At 34.6% G+C, this 8,449-nt stretch overlaps 1 pseudogene; it reads left to right on the forward strand.

The window, feature by feature from the left end:
* The first annotated feature begins 1,001 nt into the window (after nt 1–1,001).
* Nucleotides 1,002–3,248, forward strand: LOC121391041 (annotated as a pseudogene).
* Nucleotides 3,249–8,449: the final 5,201 nt, after the last annotated feature.

An 8,449-nucleotide genomic window follows, 5' to 3' on the forward strand; every position in this document is an offset into this window, starting at 1 on the left:
AATGACCTCCAGGGGTCGTTGTAGTAATCCTTCTGTGAGTAATGTGTAGAAACAATCATTTTCATTGACGATTGGTACCAATTTCAAAGGCACACCCATACAAGACGCTTGATATCCACCAGCTGAATTACCAAAGCCTCCAGAAGGTACGTAGAATGTAACATTATGTCACATTTAGGACAAAGCTGTAAATAGGTGTAAATGTAGTGGATAGTTTGGAAAATAAAACGACCAACATTGATACCATTACACCACAGTAAGGTATATCTCTTTGCAAAACTCTCATCAGCAAATACACTCATTATGGGTTCATCAAAGTCATCTGACAGACAGTTACAAGCATAGAGACGTAGATAAGGAGATTGAACAGTTGTCATTTGTAATCGTTGCATTTTGTGTACTCCATGCTTTGGAAAGAGAACTATTAATCTGATGTTTTTTTTGAATTCTTAAAAACTGTGTATAGCAGCACTACCAGTGTCTCCTAGAGTACCAACTATTGCCGTCCTTTCTTGCCTTGTTTCTGTAGGAAAGGATCCACAAAACAGAGAAGAATGCAAATGCTAAATCTTTAAATGCTCCGGTTGGACCATGCCACATTTCTAAGATATTGTAAGGACCAACTTGAGTTACAGGGATGATCTCTGGATGATAGAAAGATGAAAAGCAGTCTTTAAGTATATCTAAAGAGAGAAATTAAGATTTATGCACTGTACATTTATGAGTTAATACAGTAGATAATTATTACCTGTTAGCTCTACTGAAGACACTTCATCTTCTGATATAAACAGTCTTATAACTTTCTCTGCCAATTGAGAGTAGTTCAGACAAGCCCAACTTTTCAACTGACTAATAGAGATTTTTGGGGTCTGCTCAGGCACATATAGGCCACCATCTTGGTGCATGTCCGTCAAAAGAGCATTTTGGAAAGAGACTCCCTGACACCACCTCGAGTAGATTTTGTATTTCATTTCCAATTTTGATGGGCGTGGCTTAACATCATGGCTACTGGTGAATGGTGTTTGATAGAAAGTGATCCTGGCGTGTTTACAGAATTAATTCGAGGCTTTGGTAAATATAATAGTTAAATTGAAGTGCTTAATTATTTAATTTGTTCTGTAATTAACAGGAGTACAAGGAATACAAGTAGAAGAGTCTACAGCCTTTTTTTTTTTTTTTTTTTTGATGAAGAATCATTTCAGAATCTTAGTACTAAAATAGTCTATAACAACATATACATTATTGATCTTTCAGACCAGTTCATGGTTTAATCTTTTTATACAAATGGCGACCTGGAGAAGAGCCACAAGGTTCCATTGTACAAGACGATCGGCTTAAAGATATTTTTTTGCAAGACAGGTAACTGTATCCACTAATTACTAGGGTTCTCCTCTTATGAGTCAAGTGTACAGATACCAGCTGCATTTTTTATTAGGTGATAAAGAATGCATGTGCTACTCAAGCTTTATTGAGTGTTCTACTTAACGTTCCTGATATGGAATTAGGCTCTATTCTTTCCGAATTTAAAGACTTTGCATCCTCATTTACTCCTTCGGTATGCTAATATACAACACTAGAGATTCTCATTTAAATAATACTTTTTCTTATTGTAGGATCGAGGCTTATGTCTAACTAACTCAGAACAAATTCGTAAAGTTCACAACAGCTTTTGCTAGGTATGGGAATGGGAGACTGAGAAATGTGTCCTTGTCAGTAGCTGGTTTTTGGAATTATTTAGTTTCTATTATGATACATGCATAATAAGAGTATATTAAAACAAGATCAAGGTAAAGATACTTTTCTTCTCTAGACAGCAATTATTTGAGTTTGATGACCACTCTTACCAAAAAAGATGACGTTTTTTCATTTTGTGGATATGTTCCTATCGATGGACGGCTTTATGAACTTGATGTCTCAAAGAGGGACGATAGATCTTGGATCATGTGATCAAAATGACTGGATTAAAACAGTCAGACCTGTTCTTGAAAGAAGAATACAAAGGTAGTACAGCAAAAATACAAAACGCACACTCTCTCCCTCCCTACCTCCCCCCCCCCCTCTCTCTCTCTCTCTCACTTACTATCAATAGCTACACTGCAGATGAGATTCATTTCAATTTACTGGCAGTAGTGACAGATCGCAAAAAGCTATATCAGAAAGAGATAGCTCAACTTGATGCACGAAAAGAACTAGCAGCACAAAAAGTATTTAGAAGTCAACTCACTGTCTCCATTATAATATCATCTAGATACAGACTGTGTTAGCAAATGAGGGAGAAGCAATGGAAGATGACTCAGATCTTCCAACTGATCCTGAAGCGTTACAAACAATTATTGAAGATGCAGAAGCAACCATTCTTCTCTTCAAGGGTTCTATTGATTTAGAAGATGCCAAGATGGAAAGATACAGAGTGAGTATTTTAATAATAAGGATCAACTTAAGATTTTTTGATTGTAGTTGGAAAACATTCGTCGTCGCCATAACTACCTCCCTTTAATCATGGAAGTACTTAAAATTTTAGCAAAAAGAGGACAATTGGTACCACTATGCGAAGAGGTGAGTTTTATTTGACAGTCTCTCTCTACATATATATCTCCTTATTAGGCAAAAAAGAAGAAAGCTGCAAAAGCAAGATGCAGCTGCTGATGATAAGAGTTCAAAAATGGTGGAATGACTCTATTTAATTGACTGGCATACAACACTATTAATAAAATAGGTGTTGTTTAATATCATAATTGTTCTTTTAATAACAAATAAAAATAAAGTGTTTACTTTAGTTACTTAAATGAATTCACATTTACTAAAAAGTAATAAAATTAAACTAATTAACTAATTGATCATCATTGATCACAATTTAAACTATTGTACAATTATTAATGGAACATTTATAGTGTGTGTTGTTTCCATCGTGATATATGAAGGTCACATGACTAGTTAAGTTGATGTAACTCTGAATCAGAATATGCTACTGGTGTATTGTGATTGTTGTGGCTTTTTTTAGAATTTCGTCTTTGATTGTTTCCTCCACCCCCTTCCTCTCCTCCTCATCACTGTCCTGTTCTCCTTCCCCTTCTGTACTAGGAGAGATGTTCCCCTCAGGATTGGACCAATATCCTTGAGAGAGAGAGAGAGAGAATCATTTGCTTTTTTTTCTTGTTTTCTATGTACCAGTAATATCTTCATTTTCTTCGTTGTTGTCTACTTCTTCTTTGCTTTAAATTTTGGTATTTCAGCAGCAGAGCAGCTAAATCATGAATAGATGAAACTCTTCCACGTAAAGAAGTCTATGACAAAATAAGTGATATAATAACTGATAGAATTAAAGTCATTTTACTTCTGATGGTTGAAGTAAATTACGAGTTGACTTTAAGTCTCTCCTTTCTGGAGTGCTAGAGAGAAGACCTGACATAATGTGGTTCTTTGTCCAACCACTTAATACTGTCTTACAATGACGATAACCTATGCGCTGTAACAGAGAAGAGAGAGAGAGAGAGAGAGAGAGAGAGAGAGAGAGAGAGAGAGAGAGAGAGAGAGAGAGAGAGAGAGAGAGAGAGAGAGAGAAAGAGAGAGAGAGAGTAGGTAGAATTGATCATTACTATAAAGGTATATTATTATTAATGTACTTACTGAGACATCTTCAAAAACTACCAAATTGTAATGTTCTAATGCTAAATAAAGAAATAAAACAATAGTTAAGAAGACAGACAGATAGACAAAGCAATAAACAACAGACAGACAAACAGATAGACAATAGACACAGACAAAACAGATAGACAATAGACACAGACAGATAGACAAAGCAATAAACAAGAGACAGACAAACAGATAGACAATAGACACAGACAGATAGACAAAGCAATAAACAACAGACAGACAAACAGATAGACAATAGACACAGACAAACAGATAAACAATAGACACAGACAGATAGACAAAGCAATAACAAGAGACAGACAAACAGATAGACAATAGACACAGACAGATAGAAAAAGCAATAAACAACAGACAGAGAAACAGACAGTAAGTTATAGTTTTACTTGTCAATTGGAGGTCTTATATATTCACATGAAACATCTGACTTAACAACTTCTAATTGTCTAATACATGATACATATGCTAGACGAGACTGAATCTCAGTCAGATTTGGGAACCTGGATATAACAAATAAAATAAGAAGATAAAAATTAATTGACTTACTCTCATTTTCTTAGAAAATGGATTTTAACTTGTTCCAAATTATTCGCCAACCAGAGATACAATCTCCATAGTTTTCAAGATCATTGTTATCCTCGGAACCCACGTCTATAGCAATAAATTATCTCCGCCCCTTGAGACTTCATCAAATCAGCTAAAATATAATAAAGATAACATCAATGTAGTTATGGCAACAGGATATCTCCTCTAAAGGACACCTCTTACACAAAGTCCCTTGAACTATTATTCCCTCCTCGTTGTATGCAGAGAAGGAAGGACAGTTTCAGGCTAAGTTAAATGAACGACATGTACAGAACAACTTACCAGGTAAGTTGTTGACATAGCCTCCATCCAAGAGGAGATGACCATCCACTGGATCACAGAGAGGTGGCATGTATCCTGACAGTGACATACTAGCTCGTACATATCTCCAGAGACAACCAGATGTGTGAACCTTCATTTTTGATTCTGTAATATCAGTTGTGACACAGAAATATGGGATCCAGAGATCCTGTGAATGGAATAATAAACATGAGGATGTAGTTATGATTTATTGACTGACCTCAATTTGTCTTTCTTCAAAAACATTATAAATTATTCTATTTAATGACCGTCCTGTTTGAGAGAGATATATGTATACTGCTGATAGACACTTTAGTTACCGTAACTATGTACGGCTTACAAAATGTAATGGTAGCTATCCTAGAATCCTAGATCACTGTGGTAAGTACTGATGTTTATTAGTCTAGAGCTTACTAGTGGTAGCTATCCTAGATCTTACCTGTAAACATGGCCATTGATGGATAAGTTAAGTCCAACATCTTATCCCAGTAAGCGGCCATTCTTTTAGAAAAACTATGTACTCGCTTACTAACTTCATCAGCGTCACATTCCTCACAATAGACTCCACCAATTAATGCACCAATACTAGTCCCACCGCCCACCATATCAATTGGTATACCTAACAATAAAAACCAATAACTATAATAAATTATAATAAACTATAATAAATTATAATAAACTAATTACTCTACAACATACCAGCCTCTTGGAATGCTTTCAACATTCCGCAATGAGATAGTCCACGAGCTCCACCTCCTCCTAGTACAAGACCCACAGATGTCCCTGTTAACCTTCGAGCTAAACGAGCTATGTCAGAGTGTCTGAGATGAAATGAACCAATTGTTACAATCATTAGCATGTACATAATAGTGCCCCACCACAACTATGAAATAAATTTCCACTTACCTGCCAGGAGGTGAAGGAAGTGTCTTTTCTTCCTAACATATTAACAATTAGTAATAATTATTAGTAGTTATTAACAATTATTAATAGTTATTAGAAGTTATTAACTAACTATTTTAGTAGTTGCTTGAGAAAAGAAAGTCTCTGGACATCGAACCTACAGAAGGAAAAGATATACTCAAAACTGACATCTGACATCATTTATCCATTCTTCCATCATTACATGTGAGTATGATGAAATCCATCCAAGAGCATTCAACCATTGTACTGTTCCTTGAGGATGTTCAACATCTTCTTTATGTAAGAGAATTAACTCTTTACGTACACGAGCTGAAATAATCTCCACCTCCTTCACGATCTATAAATAATACCATATATAATCTAATTAGCAATACAACAAAAATAATTTCACTGACTTTTCCCATTGATTCAGAATTAGGAATTTTATCACCAATTCCTACCAGCAAGATACAATCTGCCTGTATAAAGAGTTTGATCACATGATGATCATGTGATAGTCATGTGACACAGTACCTGTCTTATACAACGAGCTGTCCATTGAGTTAGTGAGCGATCAGCTTGATAGATCACAATTTGATGTGTGTCTTCCTGATGTCCTAACCAGGTGCACAGACGATACTCTTGAAGACTACAGATCAGAGATATTAAATGGATCAATGAATTAATTGATGATGGATAAATGAACAGATCAAATGGATCAATGAATTAACTGATAGATAAATGAACAGATCAAATGGATCAATGAATTAATTGATAGATAAATGAACAGATCAAATGGATCAATGAATTAACTGATAGATAAATGAACAGATCAAATGGATCAATGAATTAATTGATAGATATAAATGAACAGATCAAATGGAGCAACATAAAATTAACCCTTCCAATGCTAATGTTCCAAGTTCCTCTTCAATTAATGAGCTTGTAATTTTTTAGTAGGACTAAACACAGACATTATATTATCTACAATATTGAGTGTATTATATCTAACCTATTGTATTAATAGCTGATGTGAGATAACGTGATAAATGAGAGAGTGGTATATCAGGAGTAATAGGAACAATGGCGACAGTAGAGAGATTGGAAACAGCTTGCTTACTGAGTGTGTCCCTCCTGAGAGAGAGAGAGAGAGAGAGAGAGAGAGAGAGAGAGTATAATCAATTATTAATCATCACATACCTCCTAATATGGTACCATGTGATGAAGTCATTCTATTATAATTACCAATAATCTTTTCACCTAACAATTGAATAAGTCTAGACACAACCTACTCATATGAAATCAAAATATCATATTATTATAATATATTGACAATATTTTCTAGTACCTTACCTGTGGTTTCTTTGTTTTTATAGTGTTCAATAACCCTACTGGTATACTTGCCAACTCTGTATCTCTATGAATAACAAACAATTATTAGAGGGGGTTTACTCAATACAAAGACTAGATGATTAATAGTTAATTAGAGGGGTTTACTCAATACAAAGACTAGATGATTAATAATTAATTAGAGGGGTTTACTCAATACAAAGACTAGATGATTAATAGTTAATTAGAGGGGTTATTATATATACCAAAGTCTCTCTATAGTAGGACACTGTCTTTAACAACATAGACTAAAGAGGTTCAGAACAAGAATTATGAGACTATGAGATTGAATCTTGCCACAATGTCACTAATATTATTGTGAAGTAAGAACAATTTGTGAAAATCACAGATATTTATCAATATTTAAAATATTGGACTAGAACAGGTATCCTAAATATAAATGTTTCATTGTATAATAGTTAACCTGATTGCATGTACAGTTGTTGCCCGAAGTGACTTGGTCATAACCTCTACCTAGAGGACATGTGACTGGATGAATATAATTGGTTAGTTTGTTTTAACTTACCACACCCACTGTCTCACCACGCCCATATTCATCAGCTAGTTGTTTCTTGCCGTCAGCATTTTTAACAACTGATCTGACACGCCCCATTTAGAATGATATAAACTGTTTTAGACTCCTCCCTTGTCTAAGAAAAAGAACACCTTTACAAATTAATACATGTACTAATAGATTTTTATATGTACACACTATGGCATAAGCTACATATAAATACATGTATTAATACATAGATCTTATTACACATATAACTGACCTGTACAATGCTTTTCCAGCTTCTAGATCAGTCCAGTCAATAGCAAAATCCATTTGTCTTACAAATGGAGATAATCTTCTCAACTAGATCAATAGCGATACCACAAACAGCTGCTGGATGCTCTGACAAGATCCTATGTAATATAATGGAGGATATAAAATATAGTAGTTATTATTAATGGCCACACCCCACTTACTGGTAAAGTTGGTTTTGGTGATTGCAATTAAATGGCAATAGGAGGCAGCTTTAATAGAGATAAAAGAGGGTTCACCTGTAAGAGCGGAGAGGACACCGACAAAACTCGCCTGGAACAGCGACATATAATAAATCCTTGGATAAAAAAATAAAGACTTATTTATCTTGATAACAATAATACTACTTTAATATATACAATTATAACATTATATATCAAGGGGTAAGTATATAGCTAGTTAATACTATAGACATATCATATCATTATATAGCTCTACTAAGTACATAGCTAGTTAATACTATAGACATATCATATCATTATATAACTATACTGTGTATATTGTCCTCATATTCTCTGTACCTCTGTGCTGTGTGAAGGAGCTTTAGTTAATCTATAAATTTTTATTTTGCCTGAGACAATAAAGTAAAAACACAGCTGTCCTAATAATTAGAAGAGATGACAATAGTTTAATTACAGATAACTCACTAAATCGCCTTCATGACCAAGAGCTGAGTTGGCAGCAACTTCAATGAGTTGTATCCGTCCTTTGAGTAAGGAATCGTCCTAAGAGAGAGAGAGAGAGAGAGAGAGAGGAAGTGTGTGTGTGTGTATCAACAATACCTTCATCTGAAATATCTTAATCAAGTCAGCA

The sequence above is a fragment of the Gigantopelta aegis genome, unplaced genomic scaffold (genome assembly GCF_016097555.1).
Source record: "Gigantopelta aegis isolate Gae_Host unplaced genomic scaffold, Gae_host_genome ctg1250_pilon_pilon, whole genome shotgun sequence".
NCBI lineage: Eukaryota > Metazoa > Mollusca > Gastropoda > Neomphalida > Peltospiridae > Gigantopelta > Gigantopelta aegis.